Here is a 24,023-nt window from a genome sequence, read left to right as displayed (position 1 = left end):
ATTAGTTTATTACAATTAATTAACCGTTCTCGAATAATGTTTAAAGTTTGTCAAATATTAATCTTTGGTTTTAGATGGTTAATGACCTCAGCGAATTCTTTGGCAAAGACCAGTCTTGTGGGGCAGATTCTTTCGTGAATACTAACCATTAATGAATTGGCGTTTTTGTAATGGTTGTTTTGTGTCTTTGTTTTCACAGCATGACCTCCACATAGCGATGTAATTCTGTGTTGGAGTTAAGTGGTTGTTCGACCCTCCACTGTTCATCCAGGCTCAAGGAACTGGAGTGAATCCAGTTTTACGTTAACCAACTGCACCTAAACATGCGAATTACCAGCATATTTCCAGCGGCAAATTGATGATGCCTCACTTCGAATGGGAGGGCTGCACGCATGGTTTTATGGTTTTGCGGGCTGAAGAAGTAATGATTATGCTGTGTATGTATGTATAGTGAGTCACTGTGGCTTCGTTTCTAAACCAGGTCACGGTTTGAATCTTGGCTGGCACATATGTACTCATCAATTATGATTCCCTTTGGCTGTAAATTATTCGATATTAAACGATGCTTTTTGAAAAATGTGTGAATATGGATAAGTCGTCTTAATATTTGTGATATAGAGTAGTCGTGCTTGGTTAGATTGAAAAATTCATATATAAAATTGTGTGTATATATATATATATATATATATATATATATATATATATATATATATATATATATATATATATATATATATATATATATATATATATATATATATATATAATATTGGGAAGAGAAGGGTGCAGAACTTGGGTGCTTGAAAGGATAGTTGAGCTAACTCTTCTGTATGGAATGGATTATGGTCGCTGAATACAAATGTAAAAAAAAAAAATAATAATAATTAAATAAAACCAGGTGTATGTGAAGTTCGAGAGGTTAAAGAAAAGGAATGCAAATTTGCCTAGGAAATTATGTTGAATAAGTTAGCATCGTTAAGAAAATAATTATTAGTGTTTTGAGGAGTTATGGTTTTTTGGAAAGTGGGGCTAACAATGTGCTCGTGAAAAGGATTTTTAGATCCGGTAGGAAGGAGAGTGAGACACGAAAAACTGGTGACTAAGAGGTGTGGAAGAGAGGTGTTATCTTGCAAAGGCCATAATATAAGGAAGCGCAAGAGAGCATGAGTGGGAAAGTGAGTGACACATTGCCTTGAGGAGAGCCACTGCACAGCCGGTAATAACTTCGGGTATACCTTGGGATAAGCTAGGTGAACAAACTCTCTTCTGCGGCATGCATGCGCATGAAATCTAACTTGAAATATATATATATATATATATATATATATATATATATATATATATATATATATATATATATATATATATATATATATATACATACATACATATGCACACACACATACATAGTACATACAAAATATGTTTTTGTTTAGTAATTATACCTGTGAGATTCATTATGATGTTTGAAACAGCATTCTTCTACATATTACTCGTAAATTAGCCTTTATTTCAACTGTGGAATTTTATATCAAGTTTAACTCAGCATATTCTGACAAGTTTAACAAGTCTTTATAACCACTGTAGTGCTGTGTTTAATGCCACTTGTGTTATATTAACTGCTATGCTCTAGTTTCCAATCCGTGACAGATTAAGTTTCTTTCATTAAGTGATTTTTGTTGTCCCAGTGAATTAGAATAAATAGTTTACCTTTCATGGAATGAATGACTAATTTCGAGTTGTCTGGCATCGTGACAACAGAGTCATTGATTCCGATGTCATTCAAATAAACAGCATAGCTGTTAAAACAAAAAGATCAAAGAAAATTAATGAAATATATTTTTGATGATGTTTATTGCTTACTGAAGTATATATAGGACATGTGCATTGAACTTTTAAGTATAAAATTCCAGACGCTCATATTCCTATTATGCATTCAGATTTTTTGGTGTGATTATCTTAACTGATTTCTTTGAAAGACAAAATCTGAATTTGCCGTTCAACCAGCGTACCTTTGGTTACAATTTTTAGGGTGAAATTAGGAGATACTCGTTATTTACATTTTGCAGTATTATTGTTAGTGTTAGTTATGCTCTTCAAAAAAAGTCAAGTATACCTTAGTTTAACCAGACCACTGAGCTGATTAACAGCTCTCCTAGGGCTGGCCCGAAGGATTAGACTTATTTTACGTGGCTAAGAACCAGTTGGTTACCTAGCAACGGGACCTACAGTTTATTGTGGAATCCGAACCACATTATACTGAGAAATGAATATCTATCACCAGAAATAAATTCCTCTAATTCTTCATTGGCCGGTCGGAGAGTCGAACGCGGGCCCAGCAGAAGGCGGAACTGTAAGAAGGAGTCATGGTTACAAATGACTTGAAATTAGGCCATGTCAGACTATCCCTCATTTATAGATTATTGTTCAACTTGTGCACACTCGACGAAATTAAAAAAAACTGAAATAGCAAATTACGGGCTGCAGCAACACTCATTTTTACTAATGCAGTAAGCATGTAACCTTGAAGAAAGGATGATGGGTTTAGATAGGTGAAGGCGATCATGTTCAGTTTTACTCAAACTCAAGTCATGTCAACTGCTGGAATTCTGTGGAATAAGGTTTGGTAAAGATAACCTGTGTACACAGATTTAGGTTAGAATAGGCAAATGTCTCTAGAAGACCACAACTACGTATGTTTCCTAAGAAAGAAAGACGTTATCAAGCTTGGATAACTACGAAGATAACAACAGAGCTAAATATTCATCTATTATGATGATAAAGCACGTATTTTATTTTCGTTCATCACATCTTCGAGGCAGTGTGTGAAATGTTTTAGACTTTCAGTATGCAAAGTAAGGCATTAAAATGCTTCATGATTAGATGAATATCTACTTATGCGAGAAACGAAAAGTGTTAGTTTTTACGTAGTCAAAGCCTCGATTTTACAGAAATATTTAAATGAGTCAGTTGTTTCCAGGATTTAGGTGTAAGGTATTCAGTTTTTTTAGTAATATGATTGTGATTTCCATTTCGGGCCTTTTGAATATCCCTACCATTACATGGAAAGACTGACGTAAATCGAACTGCGTAGTTGGAAAGTTACAGGAAATGAAATGTTGTTGGGGAGATAATGTGTCGAGTGGTCAGCGATAAGAACATCCTTGGGTGAATGTGACGTAAGAGTAGGGTAGAGCACCAACGAATATTCTGTTGTTTGTATCCTGTATAACATTGTTTACTGTCTCTCTCTCTCTCTCTCTCTCTCTCTCTTCTGTATATATATATATATATATATATATATATATATATATATATATATATATATATATATATATATATATATTATGTATATGTATATATATAATGTATTATACACACACACACACACACACACATATATATATATATATATATATATATATATATATATATATATATATATATATATATATATATATATATAGTAATACAAAATAAATACAAATTCATAAGAATCCAGCTTAAAGGTAATAAAATCGCTAAGGAAATTTCCATAGACTAAAACAGAGGTAAACCACAAACAGTAAAGTGGATATACAAAGCAGCAAAATAAAAAAGGCACTGTTGCTATTCAGCATGAAGTAGTATTACAACCCATCTTGAATTTGTGAACATGATGTTGCAGTAATAATTTCTCAGTATAACATTTAAGGGAATGAAGAACCAGTGGCACTGAACATTGCAACAACAATGTAATTCTACAGAAAACGGTTAATCTTGAGAGTGGCACCCACTATTTCATGAGACACAAGAAGTAAGATTTGAAGATTTCTGTGAACTAGAACGTAGGGAAGAAGCAGAGCAGGATATCAAATCAAATAGTAGTGGTTGAAGTTATGCTTGCCATTGTTAGGAAAAAGGAATCCCGTCACTTTGAAAAATATCCTAGGAGGCTACAGACTTCCAAATAGGAACAGTCTTCCGGAGATGGAAGAACCAAAGGCCATAAAGACTAGCGCAGATGCACTGTTCAGTTGTATCAATCAAGGCTAATAATAAATTATTTTTGCTGTAAATATGTCAGACCAGAGATATAATGTAGAATCTACTGGTCACATTTTACCGGATACATATGTAACTGTAAAGGCCACAATGCCCTCTTCTCGAATTCTTCGCACTTTTTTCTTTTTTTTCTTTTGTAATGACAAGCGTATCCAAAAAAGCGTGAAGAATTCGAAAAGTTAAGAGGGCATTGTGGCTATTATATTATATATATATATATATATATATATATATATATATATATATATATATTATACGTATACAATGTGTACATATATATATATATATATATATATATATATATATATATATATATATATATACGTATACTATGTACATTATATATATATATATATATATATATATATATATATATATATATATATATATATATATATATATATATATATATATATATATATATATTATATGTTTATGTAGTATGTTTTGTTACATAGAGTAAACATCCCTTGTGCATTATTAAATTTAGTGGATCTCCCTGAGGTGAAATTAAAAAAGCCATGTTGATAGTGGCTTCCATGTTTGTTTTCACCCCTTTGTTATGTAATAACTGATCGATGACCTCCTTACTCAGAGCCTGGCTAATTAGAAAAGGAGGATCGGGGGGCGGGCAGTGTCAGCTTGGGGCCTAGGGTGGATATATTGGGGAGATGAAAATAGGTTTGTGGCAGAAGGGGTTTGTTGGGGGGGGGCGGTGTTTGGTTATTTTGACACAAGGCTCTTGATTATGTATCCAAACAGATATAAAAACCGTACTGCATATATACGTTCGATCAAACTGTTTATGCCGGAGAGGTCGGCTATTCAGCGTTAAACTATTCATAGAAAACGAATGAAATATATTCGATAGGGGTCTCTATAGTATGTATGGTTTGTAACTGAGCGCTCGGCGAAACCATTTTCCCCCATTATATATATATATATATATATATATATATATATATATATATATATATATATATATATATATATATATATATATATATATATTAGTGCGTATATGTATTAGAGAAAAACACACTATTTCGAATCTGGTATTTTTACCAAGGTATGGGGAGATTTGTGCGTATGGGAGTGGACTTTTTTCTTAGATATTTGTTTGTGTGGGGAGGGGGGTTAAAGTACTCATATAACGTAGGTATGCACGTCTTTTAAGTTTCGTGTGGATTATAATGTTTTGGAAGTTCGTTACCCTGCGTTAAGTTATGGCAAGCAGGGTGAATTTTTTAAAGAAAATTTTCGAGCATTTTTCAATGTCATTCTGTCAGCACAAATGCAAACAATTATGTATGAATTTTTTTTTTGCAATGAAAACTATTTTCATGTCTGATAGTTAAACTGTGTTGTTTAGTTACGTGAGTACACAGTATATGATTTTATAAACCTCATATATATATGCCATTTCCTTGCTATGCTACTTGCTTCTTCAGTCTTGTATAGGTGTATACTTTTCTGGTTAGCTTCTCGTACGGTTTAGAGGGTAATGGTTACTGCATGTCATTGAATACAGGTTTAGTGCCGTGGACTGGTGCGCTTACCCACTGACCATGATCATGCCAAATGTCAATTGCAGTTGTAAGGAAAAAATAAACGACACTCATGCATATATCAAATGGAAAACCTGTTGTATAAGTTTTCAGGCCTATTGTAACAATGGCGAAAATTTAGTGTTTAGGCAGGCCTATTGCAACAAAGGTGAACAGTCAGTGTTTAAGCATAAGAAGGGCAAAGTGATTGTGTCACGGGAAAATTGTAGAGCTTGAGAATGGGGAGCGCTTGGTAGTGTGACGGATTCAGGTGAATGATGAAAGGCGGCAAATATGTCAGTTCCAGGGTTGTATGAGTGGTGTTGGTGTGGCGGGATGTTGTAATAGTGTGAATGGGCTTGAAAGAAATGAATGAGAGCACCAGAGAGTTTTTAGTGGAGTCTTGAAACTAGGTGGCTGAATTTGGAGACTTTTCTTTTAAGAGTGTGTTTATTAGGTGATTTAAACGCAAAGATGGTGGACAGAAAAAAGTTGGAATTGTTGGTGGTTTTGAGGTTCCTGTAGTAAATGATAATGGAGTGTCTTGTGGAGATGTTTGAAAAGGAGCTTGATAGTCGAAAATATTTGGTTTCCAGAGAATGATATAGATATCGGCTACTTGGGAAATAGAAGACGAGGAAAAGTTTGTGAGATTGTTGTGGTAAATGGAGGGGCAAGGTGATAGCTGTAATGGCATGAAGAAGGTTGAGTCATATATGTGATTATTATTTGATTGAAACGCAAATTGAGATAGGTAAAAGCTCAAGTTGGATAAGAATGGGCGAAAATGTGGCTGTAAAGGTGAATAAGACAAATGAGTTTTATAAGGAAGGGAGAAGAGAATGTAGGCTGAGATGAAAAATTGCTAGAGTGAAAGACATAGAAGTGAAAGGAATGTGTGTGTTTGTGTGTGTGTAAAATTCGAGAATGGGGTCATAGTTACTATGGAGCACATGGAGTCAAAGGAAAGTAGGAAGAGGTAATAAAAGCAGCGTGGAGTATTATGAGTAAAAGAGAGGGTTAGTAAAGGAAGTAGGCTATTTTAGATGCTGTTGCAAAGGTTATTTTAGACGCTGCAGCGAGACAGAAAGGGATATATACTCAAAATACAGGAGGATGGATAAAGTAGAGACTAGGACATAGAGTGAAGAAAAAGGCAGTCGGCAAGTAACGGTGAGCAAGGTTTTTCAAGTTTTGCTGGGATGTAAATGCCAAGAGAAATGTTTATGAGCAGATGCTGAAAATTTACGGATTAAGGTTTATAGAAGAGAGAAAGCTGAATGACACGAGTGGAAGGGATGAGAAGTTGGAGATGGAAAGACACAAGGATTTAATGGGATTACAAGGGAAGTGCCGGGAAAATGTGGCCGACCAGCGTGTGCAGTGTTTGTCTAGATGAGGGAGAGGTTCTGAAATAAGTAATTGTTCGTCTGAATAAGGGTGAAGTCAGTAGGGGTTCCTGTAAGAACTACAAGGGCATAACACTAAAAGAATGAAAATGTTGAGACTTGGAAATGGTAGGAAGGTTATTGTAGGTGGTTATTGTGTGTAATTCAGAAGTGTTTAGCAGAAGAAAGAGAAAGAGACGTAAAGTGTGAAATTGGTGTGTGGAATAAGCATAGGAAAGATGAAGGGTAGCAGGATAGTGTAGAGGATATGATGCAGTGCTAGTGAGTTTGATGTGAAGGTGTGTGTGTGTGTGTGTGTGTAGGGTACCTAATATTGTGGAAATTTTTAACACTTGGTTCATCCACGGATAGGTAGTGTGAGTACGAATGTAGCGGTGATCATTCATCATTCTCTCTCTCTCTCTCTCTCTCTCTCTCTCTCTCTCTCTCTCTCTCTCTCTCTCTCTCTCTCTCTCTCTCTGGAGCCACCCCCTGACTGGGGAAAAGGCTCACTGTTGATATATGTTATATATGCAAGTGTATCCTTTTATTTTTATGGTTACATTAAAGCGTATTTTGAAGAAGCCCCTCGTGTGAAATATATATATATATATATATATATATATATATATATATATATATATATATATATATATATATATATATATATATATATATATTTATAGACTTGCCAGTAAATAGCGAAACCATATGTGCCCTGCGTATGTCGGCTATTTGTGCAATTTGGTGTACTTGCTGCTGCTTTCTATTGAGAATCTCTCTCTCTCTCTCTCTCTCTCTCTCTCTCTCTCTCTCTCTCTCTCTCTCTCTCTCTCTCTCTCTCTCTCTCTCCGGGATAACGAATAAAAGAAGTTTCGCTTTGTCGTCGTACATAGGACACCCAACTTATGTTGTATGTTTATCTGTGTTTTAAAAGTGAGAACAATTGCTTTGAATTTTAGGCGAATTCGAAAGGTAGTTATGTTTACGGATTTAAGGGTATCCCCACGGGAGCTTCCCAGCCTTAAACATCAGAATACCTCAGGAACCCATACATTGTTGTCGAAGAGAACGGCACACTTGTATTGGTAAAGAAAATGTTTAATGACTGACTGTGCTGATATAATAGGATGCTTTGCAGCCGAATGAATGTCCCATTTATTCGTTATAACTCCCGCCAACGAAGTTGGTGTTTAAATTGAAGGCAACTTTTATGTTCGTCTTCCTGTCCGTAGAGGAAAATTTACCCCGGGATTTCTCAAAAGCTTCTTAATTAATTCCAATGATAATAAAATGATAGCTACCTAGTAAACCATTTGGGTGGTGCTAACTACATACAACTGCAGGATACTAGCCTAGATCGCAACGGGAACATGATTTTAACCCAGGTATAAAATCATTGGGAATAAAAAAAAACCGTAACCCCGAACAGTATATATGAACTTGGCATGTACGTATGTAGAAAAAAAAAAATTAGGTTACGTGAAAACCGCGTCGAGTCTACCTTCCATCAGAAAATCGAGTCGAAACTAACATACCATTAAATTTAACGTAATACGGTGGTCGTGTAACTTTGTTACCCCTTAGAATACTTGTGTTATGTTGGAATACAAACACAAGAGTGAACACTCCAAGATACCCATTTCTAGTATTCAAAGAATAGACCACAGTGTATGTCATACTTTTGCATACCTTTATTAACAAATTTAAATATATTCGTTAAAATCGGATGACGTCATCTGCTCTGAATCGCTAGTTGGAAGTACTGCATTAATAGTCATTGGAAAATATGAATGATATAGTATGTAATTGCCGAGAAATCGGAAAGTATCTTTGATAGTTCACTCGTAATAATACAGTGGAACACTGCAGCTTCAGGCACCTTTATCTGTTATTCAGATATAGAAGACTCAGTAAATCAGGTAGGGATCAAAGGGTTATCCCAAATAACCGATTGAGTACTGTGATCATCAAAATATATTCAAGAATTTGAAAAACCACCATTTCAGACAAAACCGACTGAAATGGAATTTGAAGTTCCTAAGATATTTTTGGTGTCTCGTCGTTTCATGCATGCTTCATAATATGTCATGGCCTTTTGTGAACATTAGAAGATCTTGATATTTCTAACTGCAAATCACTTGTACTTTGCTGTTTCTGCTCGAGTTTATATTTTGGTTTAGTTCTTAGTTGTATCCTGGACTTGTCATCGGAGGTGCCATACAAAATTTCTTCCTGAAAATTTACTGTGCACATCTTTGTACACTGATTGTAGTGGTTTCCATATGTTATCAAGGGGTCAGGTAATTTGGATGGTTTCCAGTTGGTAACCATTTGTAAGATGTCGTAATGTTTGTTTTTCCAGTTGAGAGATTTGTTACCGCCTCTACTACTGTGGTTCAAGCGCGCGCGCGCGCACACACACACACACACACACACACACACACACACACACACACACACACACACACACACACACACACAAAGAATAGGCTTCTTCCGGAGAACGGGATGAACTTAGGTTGTTGATACCCTTTCTCGAGACAGATAAGGTTATGGACCCACCTGCTTCTTATTGAATGCCTTTCTCGAGTCAGATTCAAGTCATTAGCCTTTGATAAACCATTCTTGCCAACGAGAACTTCAGCTACTCTCTGTGCTGTTAACTTATGAACCTTTATCTTTCGAAGCTCTCTCTTGATTTATTCTTCTAAATGACAAGAAGGTGGTGCTTCGGAAGCACTTTTGAACTGCGTTTGTTATGGCATATTTCTCGTCTGAGCCAACCAAGAAATCCGGAAACCCTGCTTTTGTCAAGTTTAGGCGAATTCAGTGTTGTAATATATTTTGTAATAACTTCTATAATTGTGATCCATCACAGTTTGAGTAAACAAAGCCAAGCATGATTGGTGACAGGTATTTTATCCTGATTTTTTTTAACCATTGGATTTACGTAAGGTAACGCTACCTAGTTGAAAGTTCTGTAATACAAAGTCAAGAATAATTCCTTCCGATAATCTGACCACTTGATAAGAAAAAAAATTTTTCAACCAAGCAAGAAGTGGCTGTCCTCTAGCTGTTCTTTTATATGTAAAATGAATCAAGTTTGTTTTTCTCTTATAATGCATACATCCTTTATGAATTTGCTATTATAAAATTTATAGTTTTATGATATGGTCCGTTTTATAATTTATTTTACCCAGTTCAAATTAACCTCGTGTCTCATGGACTCCATTTGATACTAAGTATTGTGTTCTGGAGTTTGTTTCAGTCATAAAAAATTGTTGCGTCTTCTCTACATCCTATGCAAGGGAGTGTTATGTACGTTTCTCACTCACAATTAGAGGAGGAGGAGACGGTCATGTACTTTGTCTTGTTTGTAATTGCAAGGTATGTTATGTAACACCGCAGTGTAAGATACCTTATGTAACTAGCTCGGAAAAATTTCGTATAGTGAACGTGTTCAGTTCATAGATATTGTACAGTATTGCAGTGTACAAGTACTGCCATGTTTTTCTTATGTTTAGTATTGAATCATGTATGGACTACTGTACCTCATGTAGTGGAATATAATTCCTTATTGTATGCTTTGCTTCGATGCTCATGTATTTTGTATCGTATCATATATACACTTGTTTACTTTGTATCTCTCTTTTTGTCTCTCGCTACGATGTACTCCGCCCAATAAACAGCAGGAGAAGATTGCGTTTATATCACCCTACATCCAGGTTATTCGACGATGAGAATGGAATTGATACTAACAACCAGTCATCTTGCCCCCGTAGGTAATAACAATAACTAATGGAAGCCAGTGACTTACAACTACCATAAATATAATAGGGAGCATTGCTCTGAAGTTTACATTACAGTACATTCTGTTTAAAGGTGAAATAAATGCCACATACTCATTTAAATTTTCTTTGTTTCTGAAGCCCACTCACCACAGTCATCACTGAAGTTTCTGTTGCCTCTTGTGAAGTGTACATTTTCCTTTTGTCCCATCGTAATTTCCTCAATGGGACAAAAGGAAAATTCAGGTTGTCTTGTGAGTGCAATATCAAACACTTTACTGACATCTAAGAATCACCCATTCAGCTTGTCTTCTTTTCTAACATTTTTTATCTACTCTCTTTTGAGTCTATTCATATATAAAGTGCGGTGCCTCTTCCCTGTAAGCCTTGCTTAATATAGTATTTACATCTTATGTTTACTCTTGGACGAGAGCTTTCGTCAAAAAAAATTCTCCATCTGGAACAGAGCCAAGTTTTTTTTCGGTTCTTTAGGATTAAGTCTAATCTGCCCATATGATGCTTCTGTCTAAAGCAGTGGGTGAAGAAGCAGTGGTTTTGAGTTATACTGTCTCTACTGTTGGGGGTGTCATTAAGGCATTATCCTATGTTAGAAGCAGATTGATTTCTTTTTAGTTTTAGTTGCGTCTCTTAAGGTTTAATTTTTTCTTCGAAGATTTTGTTGGCCTTGTCTTACTTTTGTTAGACTTCATTGACCATACACGGCCAAGGATTCTCCGTTTTTTCTTCGTTGGTATACTTTATTTGTTGGGTACATGTCATTTTTTTCAATTTCTACAAGTGTCGTGTTGTTGGTAACTGCTACCACGGGAACCATCGCACTTGGTTTTGAGGCTAATGGAACCATTCCACTGAAACTTATTAAAAGTATTATTAAGGAGCTTTAAAATCAAGAGGTTTGTTCTAACCCTTGTTTGTTTCTTGCTGTTTGAGCGAATTTTTTTCTGGCCGCTTTTCTAAGCAATGTCTTTGGGTACTATAAGTCTGTGTGTTGGGGCTGTAAGTAAGATATTCGCTCAGATAAACTAAGAGATAAAGAAAAGGTTAAATATGAATTATAAAAAAAAGGACATAACTGCAAGATTTGTGGTTAATTCAGTAGCTAAGTTCCCGTAAGTCCATAGGCAATAGCTGTAAGAAAAGACTGAATGCCTTCAGTAAATTCTAACTGTCTCGAGCTGATATAATGCAAGTATGAATTCATATATCAGTATCGAATCATTTTGGGCAAAATGCTTTTGGTAAACTTGCGCTAAAACTCGAAATGTAAGTATTGCTTTAAACAGGGGGCGACTACGGAAATCGTGTATATGAAACTACAGTAAAATAACACGTAGTCATTTATACATAAGGATTTTGAATATATTAGAAATATATTTTTCTGAATCTTGTAAAAACAAAAAAGTCAAACTTTTGTGAGGAAAGATATTGGTTTAGAACTAATCATTTTAAAATTAAGAGCAATATTATTCATTTTGCTGACAATGTCAGCCTATTTTTCTATACTTGGTTGGCATTCACCAAAATTATGCAACGCAGAACCTATTGAACTAAAGATTAATTCCACAGTGTTGTTGATTCATTGTAGCAGTGATCAGATATGGAAGAGAAGAAATTGTGGGCTATAAACTTTTCGTTTGGCATTGCCTGCAGAAATTATTTTCTTCGCTCATCACTTTAAGCTGTTAAATTCTATAGATGATCAGATTTTAATATTATTGTAACGACCCGAGTGGGCCGTTATGCAGGTTCTTTAACATACTCAGGACGGGGCTGTCATGACTGACGGCAGAAGCAACAAACAAAGGAGGAGAAAACAACAAAAACAATAAAATGAGCTTAAAATTAATTTATTTACAATATTTACAAGCGAGTCAGGTCTGGCAAAAAGATAAAAAACCATAAATACAAAATGAAACAAAAGGCAGCTCTAAACAAAATCAAGTTAAACAAACAAAAAGTAGCTGTAAGAAAAAAAGGCAAAAATAAACAACAGCAGGCAGAAAAAAAAAAACATACGTCCTCCATCGGGGCACCAAGATAGCCCTCAGCTGTACAACAGGGACAAAAACCCATCAACCAGAAAACCCCGATGGAGACGTCAGGACAGCCTCACGCTGTCATCAAAGATGAGCAGCTCGTGGTCACACGACTACTCATGGTCACACTCCACCTCTACGACGTGCTCCACTTCGTAGACGTGCTCCAATTTGCTGCTCATAAACTCGACCAACGTCGACTCCAAAAACTGCCTGCTGCTGCTGCCACTGCCGCTACTCTCGCTGCCCTACCAGACCCGACTGGCGAAAAAGAAAAAACGGCAGCTCACCGACGAGAACATCAAAACAAAAAAAACTTGAAGGTAAGGAGGCAGCAATCCACAAAAAGGGAACGAGCGGGGAACCAGCAGTTCCCGCAAAACCACCACTTAACGTGACACCTCCCACCTAAAAGAAAAAAAAAAGAGATTTTTTTACACTCGATCCCCTCAATGCCGTAACAACCCCGCCAGCCAAAAACAGAGCCGCCCTGTCACAGTCGCCATTGTAACGACCAGAGTGGGCCGTTATGCAGGTTCTTTAACATACTCAGGACAGGGCTGTCATGACTGACGGGCAGAAGCAACAAACAAAGGAGGAGAAAACAACAAAACAATAAAATGAGCTTAAAATTAATTTATTTACAATATTTACAAGTGAGTCAGGTCTGGCAAAAAGATAAAAAACCATAAATACAAAATGAAACAAAAGGCAGCTCTAAACAAAATCAAGTTAAACAAACAAAAAGTAGCTGTAAGAAAAAAAGGCAAAAATAAACAACAGCAGGCAGGAAAAAAAAAAACAAACATACGTCCTCCATCGGGGCACCAAGATAGCCCTCAGCTGTACAACGGGGACAAAAACCCATCAACCAGAAAACCCCGATGGAGACGTCAGGACAGCCTCACGCTGTCATCAAAGATGAGCAGCTCGTGGTCACACGACTACTCATGGTCACACTCCACCTCTACGACGTGCTCCACTTCGTAGACGTGCTCCAATTTGCTGCTCATAAACTCGACCAACGTCGACTCAAAAACTGCTTGCTGCTGCTGCCACTGCCGCTACTCTCGCTGCCCTACCAGACCCGACTGGCGAAAGAAAAACGGCAGCTCACCGACGAGAACATCAAAACAAAAAAAAAACTTGAAGGTAAGGAGGCAGCAATCCACAAAAGGGAACGAGCGGGGAACCAGCAGTTCCCGCAAAACCATCACTTAACGTGACAATTATACAAGTTTTTTTTATCCCTTAACAATTCACTATCTTATTTTTACAGTATCACAAGAGCGATTATCCTTGCAGCTATGAACATGAAGATTTGCAGCCACACTGAGAGATAAAAAAGTCTAAGCCTATCTCCGTAGATTATTTCTTTGCTATTGCCGTATTATCATTCTCAGAAATAGGAATATTTGTAACCCGTTTCAAATGACTAAAGTATTGGGAATATTAATATACTCTTATCGCTATTTGAGAAGTTCGATTTGAGGCCTTTCCAAATAGTTATTCCAGTTCCTTAGACTTGAGGTATCTGGGCATTCGTCCAACCATAAGATTAAGTAGTAGCAACGGGTATCTTAAACAGATCCTCCATGAAGGGCTCATAATGGAATTCCCTGAGATAGCTGTTAGTGTAAAAAATACTTTACCAGTTACCAGTGTCAATCCGCAACCAGTTACCAGTTTCAATGCGCAATACGCTAAAATCCCTTTGAATCTCTTCAGTTACTTTAATTTTTCACTCCTAAAACCAGATCACTTCAGAATTATTTTTTATCTGAAAAAATGCCTTTGCTAATGATAATAATTTTAAGTTATTAAATTACGGCAAAAACAGAAACTAAAATGAAAAAATAACTACGCACACTGAAGCATCCAAGAGTGAAAATATCAATAGTGGTCATAAACATGAGATTACAGGATGTCGGAATATCGTTTGTTAAATCAGATTTAAAAAAATCAGTGCATGAGTACAACGAAAATATTCGAGCAGTGGCGAAAAATCTAATGAATCCTAACCCACCCTTCCTTATCCTAACCGTATGTAGGGGATTGTGCCCTAGCCTGACTAGGAAGCAGGGCATTATCCTCCTCCCCTTCAACAAAGATTTCGTGGGTCTGTAGTATATATATTTATATATATATATATATATATATATATATATATATATATATATATATATATATATATATATAAATATATAAGGGAATGTTTGTATGTATGTTTGTAACTTTGTGCACTATAGAAGTCCGAACCGCTTGACCGATCTCGGCAAAATTTGGCACTTGGCCATCATTTGACCCAACTTAGATATTAGGGTAGGGTTCTAACCCGTACCCCCTTTGTAAAAAGTTAAGTATACCTTAACTTAAATGGTAACCGTTAGACCAATCTAGACAAAATTTGGCTCTTGGCCATCATTTGACCCAACTTAGATAATAGGGGTTTCAAATCCGTACCCCCTTCCCTCTCCGTTTGTAACTTATGTCGTATGTTTAGGTTTAGTGGGGGTGTGTTTAGGTTTAGGTTTTGCAGGGTGGTGTGCTTTGGTTTAGTGGGTGGTGTGTTTAGGTTTAGAGGGGGTGTACTTAGGTTTATTGGGGGTGTTTCAGTTAAGTGGGGTGGGTGTGTTAGGGTTTAGTGGGAGGTAAATGGGACAGTTGCCACAGTATTATTTGGATAAATGGGACAGTCAGCAAAGTAATATTTGGATAGAAGGGACAGTTATTACAGTAATTTCTGTATAAAAGGGACAGTCACCACAGTAATACCTGATAAATGGGACAGTCAGCACTGTCATATTTGGATAAAAGGGACAGTCACCACAGTAATTCCTGGATAAAAGGGGATAGTCGATACAAGGAGGTGCAGGAAAATTTTTCCCAGTTATTCAGAGTTTTTCCGGGTAGTGCCAGATTAGTCAGATAGTGTGTGTGTGTATATATATATAATATATATATATATATAATTTATATATATAAAATAAATATATACATATACTGTACACATACACTTTACCAAAATTAACTTTTAAAGAGTTGTATCTTGATCATTGTTCCAGAAATCGACTGGACAGGTTGTGTCCTCAGTACCTTTTAGATATATGTCGCTGCGTAAATAATTTGATCATAATAATATATGAATAATATAATTTAAAGATTACACGAAGCTGTGTACCCAAGCATTGGAATCATATATCATTTATTGTTCCTGGTTTAAATTAACGTAAGGAGGGAATTTTGGGTTTTTATGAAACGCCCCAACCGCATTTCCTCCCTGTCTTGTCCGGGATCGAACGCTGGTAGGTACAGATAAGAGTTGAAGGTGCAAACAATTTGAATACGGAAGTGAGAAATATATATGTATAATGACAGAGAGAGAGAGAGAGAGAGAGAGAGACTGACTCATATACCGTACATAAACTTCGTCTTCTAGTCAGTTCGGAATTATTGGTCGACAGCAACCACTTTGAACATGATGACGACTGTTTGAGAAATTCATGATAATATCTGAAATGGAATACAGGTGTAATGAATTAATTTATGTTATCATTCATGCTACCTCTTCCTTGTAGAGTGACCAAATTTTCGTATCGATCTAAATGATCATATTTTCATCATTTTTATTTTATTTCTTGGGCGATTTATTTCTTGTTAAAATTAAACAGCAAAATAGTCATGTAAGTATCAATGCCATTTAATCGAATGGCGCTGGGGATTTGTCTTGTGGAGAGCCAAGCATTAACTATCAGGGGGGTCATTTCAGATTTTTGTTGGGGGGGGGGGTTAAAGACGGTTTAGCGAGCGAAGCGAGCCTAACCAGCTTGGGGTCTTTTGATTTTGAGCTATTTTATGTGCTTTTTGAAGCACATAAAATAGTTAGATATAACTTAATGTGATGACACATTTGAATTTCGGTAGGAATAATGGAAAACCAGCTGCTGTTACTTCTTGGGGCTTGGGGTGTGAGGGGGTAAGTTGAGGCTGGGGGCAACTTGAGTCTTTGGGGGCCAGTCCCCCCAGCCCCTCCTGAATGACGCCCCTGTTAACTATACCTTGGGATTGTGGCTCTTCTGGGTGGTCTCCCGTGCCTTGGAGTCTCTGCTAAACACTGGTGTCTTAATAGGACCACCCACGAAAACCAGGCTAAGTAAAGTCCTTCAGAGATATATATAATAGAAATAAGACATTTTCTGCTATTTAATTGAAGTAAATCTTGTCCTTACATTGTTCAGTACAACAATCATGATTTTTCTTGTAATTCGTCCTGTACTGGGAACCTTACTGGTTTTAATCTGAGATTGGAGTGACATGTCAAATTTTAAGAAACGAAGTAGATGAGGTGTCGTTCGTCTATGTGAAGTGTTGCGGGAAACTTTTGGAAATGTTATCTTGGTTAAATTCAGTGAACTCTTCAGTTTTAGGTGCCTCTGTATAAAATTGTGTGTAGGGTGGTTATAAAGATTTTTATGAGTTGTTATGTATAGCATAATATGAGGAACTTTCAGAATAGTGGTCCCGGTTAAAGTGATTAAAAGTAAATTTGCAAGTTATATTGTAAATATGGTTATAGCGGATGTGTGTGACAAATTGTATGAGATTTCCCAGTTTCTTTTTATTAAGGTTAAATATTGCTTACACTGAAAATGTTAGATCTTCATAGATAGCCAAAGAAAAATAAGTTGCCACTATGAAAAAAGTTATTAAAACACTCTCTATCAAATCGATAGCACTTTGAGAAGTAGCAAACATCTGTAAGCCTTACATCCAGAAGTGATGTCGTATGGTATGGTAATCCTGGAGTGCAATGTCTGTCTGTGAACGAGCCCGTGGCACTTACAGCAACAGGTTGGGGTCCTCGATTAAAGAGGAAAAGCAGGTTGAGCTTTGTATGTGTGCGTTTTTTTTTTTTTACCTTGAATTTGCAGCCTGATGAACGCTAGGAGTTGAAAAATACATACTATTATCAATTGTAATAACCGAATGTTATATTGCACGAGCCTGTATTTACGTCACTACTGCTAACGGTTAAACGATAGTGCTTTCTGATCTTTATTCAGTGGCTTTGTGTCATCGCTGTCATCTTTAAGAACGAAGGGGAGCATTTAGAATAATTTTGGGCTCTTTAGCTTTTGATTAACGACAGTTATTCGAATGTCAGGCCTTGGTGTTGGGTCGAGATAAGTCCAAGTCGTTTAGCTGGCACCTTTGGCGATTTAAGATCCGGCCAGGTAAGAAGAAGAACCTTTAAGGAGCGTGTTTGCAGTGAAAGGCAGCTAACGTAATTCAGTAAAGATGCCATGCCTTCAAGAAGCAGTCTCTCCCGTTTTCAGTGCTTAACTTACCTTGAAGCTCTCTTAAAGATGAATATTCATGCACCACTTGGGCTATGATGTTTCGCGCATTGAAGTTGAGTTGAGTTCCCCAGGATTCCATACACGTTTCCTTCATGTCCGAACTGATGTTGGATACTGCAGTATCACAATAAAGCACGTCTGGTTGCCGAATGTATTCTTAGGTTTTTGTTTTTGTGGACAGTAAATTTATTTTATGAAGTAATGAAGAGGACCCTAAAGATACTCATTTGATTGTCGTGTTGCGCTGTGGACTGTATTATTTTAAAAGATCTGTAAGGTTTATGTTCTTTCATATTTCCAGTTTGACAATGTGCATTTTATGAAAAGACCGAGCGCCCAAACGTAAAATACAAAGTTTAATGTTATGTATCTGAATTTCTCTTGGTTAAGTTACTGCATGCGTAATTTTGAATGAGATGAATAGCAAGAACGAAAAAATTTTTTTGCATTCAGTCTTCCTTCCTTTAGTTCGCAAGGTGATCAGTGAAGGCCATGTGGCGTTATAGAAGGAAAAAGACTTCGAGCTAATGATGAATTAATCGCCGCTAAAGAGAGAGAAATAAGGTGGAATAAGTAGACAGCTTTTAGGGCAGAGACATGATGCCCCCATAGATTACTTCAGACATATGAACTGCTTCTGCAGCATTTCAAACGATCATCATTTGCTTTTATGCTTGTATGTATATGTGTATATATATATATATATGTTGTGTGTATTTATATATATATATATATATATATATATATATATATATATATATATATATATATATATATATATATATATATATATATATATATATATATATATATATATATACACAGAGTTTTTCTAATGAACAAACTTATTTCAGTGTAATGATTAAGTTTAAGAAAATTTCGCTTAAAAAAGAAATTTCATTTTACGCATCTGTTATATTTTTACATTTTATGGGAATATCTGCAGTTGTGTATAAACAGTTAAAGACAACAACAAAAGATTTACAAGATGACAGTTGAAAGGAATGACCTCAAGACGTGCTGTCGAATTTCAGTGAAGATTGTTGTTATAAAACTTAGAAAGCATAATTCAAAAGCACATTTTTGAAACCAAGAGTCATGCGAAAGCATAATTCAAAAGCACATTTTTGAAACCAAGAGTCATGCGAAATTGGATGTTCGAAGGTTTAGAAATTTTCGGTAAATTTCCCCGACTATTTTGTTTGGTATGGCGGGGATCATGTTCTTGATAACTTTCGGATTATTCATAAAGTGAAAATATAAATGTTTAGGATCTTTATGGATTGTTTATGTTAAAGAAAATTATGGTTGTAAAACAGATTAATTGTGGTTTCGTGTCAAACAGTCACAGGAACATACGAATATGCAGTTTTTAATACAAAAAGAGCCTTAGTGACTTCTCTGGTGACCCAGATTTTTAAAGAGGCTTGTGTTGCTCTGAGGAATTAGTGCATCCTTTCAAACTTCAATCTTTTATTATAGTATTGCACAGGTTTTGCATTGAAACTTATTTGCAATTCAATTTTTGCAATGTCAATTACTAGTTTGCGAATGTAGACTTGCAAGGTGTGTTTTCTTTATCTTTGTTTTAATCATTCTAGGAACACTTTTTGATGTGACAACATGAAAAGTTTTTCAGGAGATCACGAAGGCCGCCGTTTACTATTACCTTAAAACGATATCGGCTTTGAGAGTAAAGCAACGTATTTCGAGCATTAGTTCTGAAATTAATTTAGTTATCTTTAAATCATTTTGTGACATAGGAATATAACCAGTTTTTATTTTATAGGTGATGATCTTTTGGATGCTCTGCACATTCCCAGCTGTCCTCTGTGTAGATTAATTTCTTACAGACTTGCTTGTTTTACATGTCATCGATTTGGCCTAGACTAGAGTACGCATTTCATATAATTTTCGTTTTTTTTTTTTGTCCCATGTTTTCCATTACTCTTGTTTTTCTTATATTTTCAGTGTTGTTTGAATGCATAACTTATAATTAGTTCCAGTTTTTATCATATACATATCCTTATCTCTCTCTCTCTCTCTCTCTCTCTCTCAAATGTAACTTGGATATATAAGTTAAGTTTTAAACATGGCTATTTGTTTGTTGTTCATAACACAGCAGTATCATACGAAAAGACCAGTAATCTGTTACGAAATATTCTGGAGAACAGAATACGTAAAGGTGAGAAGTGAGAAAAACAGCTCACAATATGACAGGGTTTTGAATTTGCATTTCTCAGAATTAGAAGCGTGGGCAGGAAGATGTATAATATTGTCATGCACTATGTGATATTCATCTAATGATGTAAGATCTTCGTATATCTTCTTGCAGCTTCGCAGAAAAAGTGCAGCGATAATGTCTTTGAATTAACAGCGACATTTCCTTTCTCTTGCTCGTTTTAGCTTCTCAGAGTGGCAGCTTGATATTTTCCTCCCGCTGATTTTTAGATTATGTTGGCATGGAAGTATTTACAGAGCTTATAAAATATGCGATGTCAGTGTTTATGTAAATATCAATTATCACGAAGTAATTAAGTTTGAAAGTAATTATATATAGGGTGTATAATTTATAATAAACGTGTAATATTCATGAAATGGTTATGAAATTGGCACTTGTTTACTTTCAAGGCTAGATAGCATACTTATATAACATTTATTGATTGAAGTGTTTATGTACGTGCGAATTTCTTAGGTCGGCAGCTATAAAATAATTTTCCCTCAGCATTGTTGCAATATTATGTGCAATCGTTATGAAGGAGATTCATATTTTTATTTCCTGAAAAGACAGTTTTTTTTTTACTTGGGAATCTTTCAGGAAAAGAAATGACTTTGTTAGGGGGATACAAAATATTTTGCTTAATAACTGTTTCACATCTTTGCTAAATGGCGTTAATGGTTAAACCTGTAATTTAGTGACAAGAAAATACTGAATGCAGTGAAGAACTGTAGCCCCCCCCCTTCCCTCCCACAAGGGCTTAGAGCCGTCAGTGCACCTAACGTAGTATACTGTAGGCACTTCTAAAGCGTGTTTGCAGGGTCCTTATACGGCATCTAGCTGTGCCCACTTTTTAGCCGTTGACTTGACTTCCATTCCCTCTTCCTTTTTCCATGTTGCTGTCCAGCCTCTCTAACTATTGCTTCTTTGTACAACCTTGGACTTCTCTCCAAGGTTCACTTATGGAGTCTTGAAATTTTTATTGCTGTCCTATTACTTCAGTTCCATCTTTTCACCGCTTTAATCGCCAAATCGCCGAGAGTGCGCCATGGCTTGGGTGTATAGCCTGAAATTCTTGATTCAGTCATTCATTAGAATTGTACCTCCTAAAGTATGTAAGCATTGGTCCCAGTAGGACTAATTACTTTCATAATTTCAAGTTAGCTGAAAAGAATAATAACGTAGGCAATATACGTCGAAGTAATCAGAAGGTTATAGAAAAAAAATTAAAACTACGTACGAACCCTTAGATATTCTTAAACGGCAAGCACATTGTACCTAGGGTACTGTGCATTTAAATTATTTTTACCACACACACACACATATGTACATACATATATATATATATATATATATATATATATATATATACATTATATATATATATATATATATATATATATATATATATATATATATATATATATATATATACATATATATATATATATACACAATATATATATATATATATATATATATATATATATATAATATATATATATATATATATATATATATATATATATATATATATATATATATATATATATATATATATATATATATATATATATATATGATGTATATATGTAAAATACATGCCCATCCAGTCGTCCTAAATTTTATCCTTTTTCACGTATAGGCCTATTTCATTTGAAACTTTTAGTGTAGAATTACGTGATTCTGACTATGATTCTGAAGTTACTTAAAGTCGTCGACGTAAAAACGAAGTTAGAAATTTTGCCCAAGTGGAACCGTGTAGTTATGACCGTAAGGTTGGCTGGTGTATCCTATAAGGCAATGCGTTTCAGCGTAGCATGCGAGACCTAGGGTAATGTGGGCTTTTGCTAAGAATCCTCTTTGCCGCTCTTGATTTTAAACATAGATAAAAAAAAAACATGCTTTTATGTAAAAGAGTTGTAGTTATCTCATCAGGCTTATTGTTGACGCAGCCGTTTCTCTGAATCAAAAGTAGCTCTAGGTAAGCAATGAACGTGGCTGTTAGTTGCAGCGAGCGAGAGGGGAGCACTAGAAGGTCCAGTCGTAAAAGGTTAACATTGAATAATAAGAAGGTTCCCCAACGTGATATGAAGCAACCAGTATGGTCGTATATTGTAAGGAAATGGCAGGAGAGATGGTCTTCCCCTCTTCCTGTCCATAATAAAAGATATAAACGCAGACCCGGTAGTCTTCATTTCATTCTAAGACTTAAGATTTAGATATACATATTTAAAACCCGTTTATTTGAGAAGAAAGGGGTGCAGCTGAATATATATTACTTCGATAAGTTGCTATGGTTGGTTCTAGACCGCCAACTTTTATGACGCAATATTGTGCTCGTGAATAAACTTTCGCATCAGTGTTGTGTAAGAAGCCTTCAGTATGTGCCCTACAGTAGACGATCAGATTTTTGCGTCCATTTTAAGAGTTCCTGTAAAATTTTGAGCGTGTAAATTAGCCTTTGGTATAGTTCATTCTGGTGCCCTGCCTCTTACACACTAATCGGTTTCAGACGATTTTGATTTCATCTCATTTTGAACGGTCTTGTTTTATTACATAAAATTTTATTGTTTTATGTTCAGCATTGATGGGTATATTTATGTGCTTTTATATCTACGATCCCCAGATGCCATTGTTTGTAAGGTTTATTTCCAAGTATCACATGTGACACCACCCCTTTTGATAGAGCGCTTTTATTTCGTAATCTTTTATGGCGGCGCTAAATAACCTTGACCCTAATACCTAAGATTCTGTCCTAAAAACCATCCATCTGTTAGACTGAGGAGCCCATGTACAGGTGTAGAACAAAACCCCAAAATGGCCTGCATTAAAAGAAAGGATCTCTGCAGTGCTACGGCCAGTTCCCTCTCCTGAAGGAGGCTGCTTGTATTTATATGTTTGTTGGTTAGAGAAGTGAACTCAACAACTCCGAAGTGGATGTGTTAAGCATACGGGCTTTGATGTGTTTCTCGGTCCTTTCTGGTATGTTGTTTATTTGTAACCTTGTAGACAGTTTCAATACAAGCGTCGAATGGTTGTCTTTTTCTCTATCGTCTGATTTGATCTATCTTGTTAACTTAATTAATTTCTTAGGAAAATTACGTGCACGTAATGAAATGTAACGATTTCTTTAACTTGCGGTATTAGCCTAAGCTGCTCGCGTAATGTATATGTTGCAAAATACACCTTTGGAATTGCAATCGTTTGATGACCAGAATCTATCGTAGTATATCTTTACTTCTATATGTTTGTTAGTTAATGGGATAACTGATATTTCATTTTATCCTACTTGTAAAATTTTCGTTTAATATGATCTAGTAAATAACTGTTCGCTCGTAGTAGACACAGGGCTTATTGACCGGAATCTTTTGTGTACTACCTTGATTAAGATTATGCCAACCTCAGAAACCTTGACGTTCATCGTATTCTGAAAGGAGATAATATATTAAAGTATTCAAAATTTGCCTTTGATATCAAGTCAAATGCATAGCCTTTAGTTGATTTGAGCGATGTGTAAGAGGTGAAGCAATGTTATTATTATTATTATTCAAAAGATGACACCTTTTCATATGGAACAAGCCCACAGGGGCCATTGACTTGCAATTCAGGCTTCCA

Source organism: Macrobrachium rosenbergii, chromosome 12 (genome assembly GCF_040412425.1).
Source record: "Macrobrachium rosenbergii isolate ZJJX-2024 chromosome 12, ASM4041242v1, whole genome shotgun sequence".
Classification (NCBI taxonomy): domain Eukaryota; kingdom Metazoa; phylum Arthropoda; class Malacostraca; order Decapoda; family Palaemonidae; genus Macrobrachium; species Macrobrachium rosenbergii.
This window is presented reverse-complemented; position numbering follows the sequence as displayed.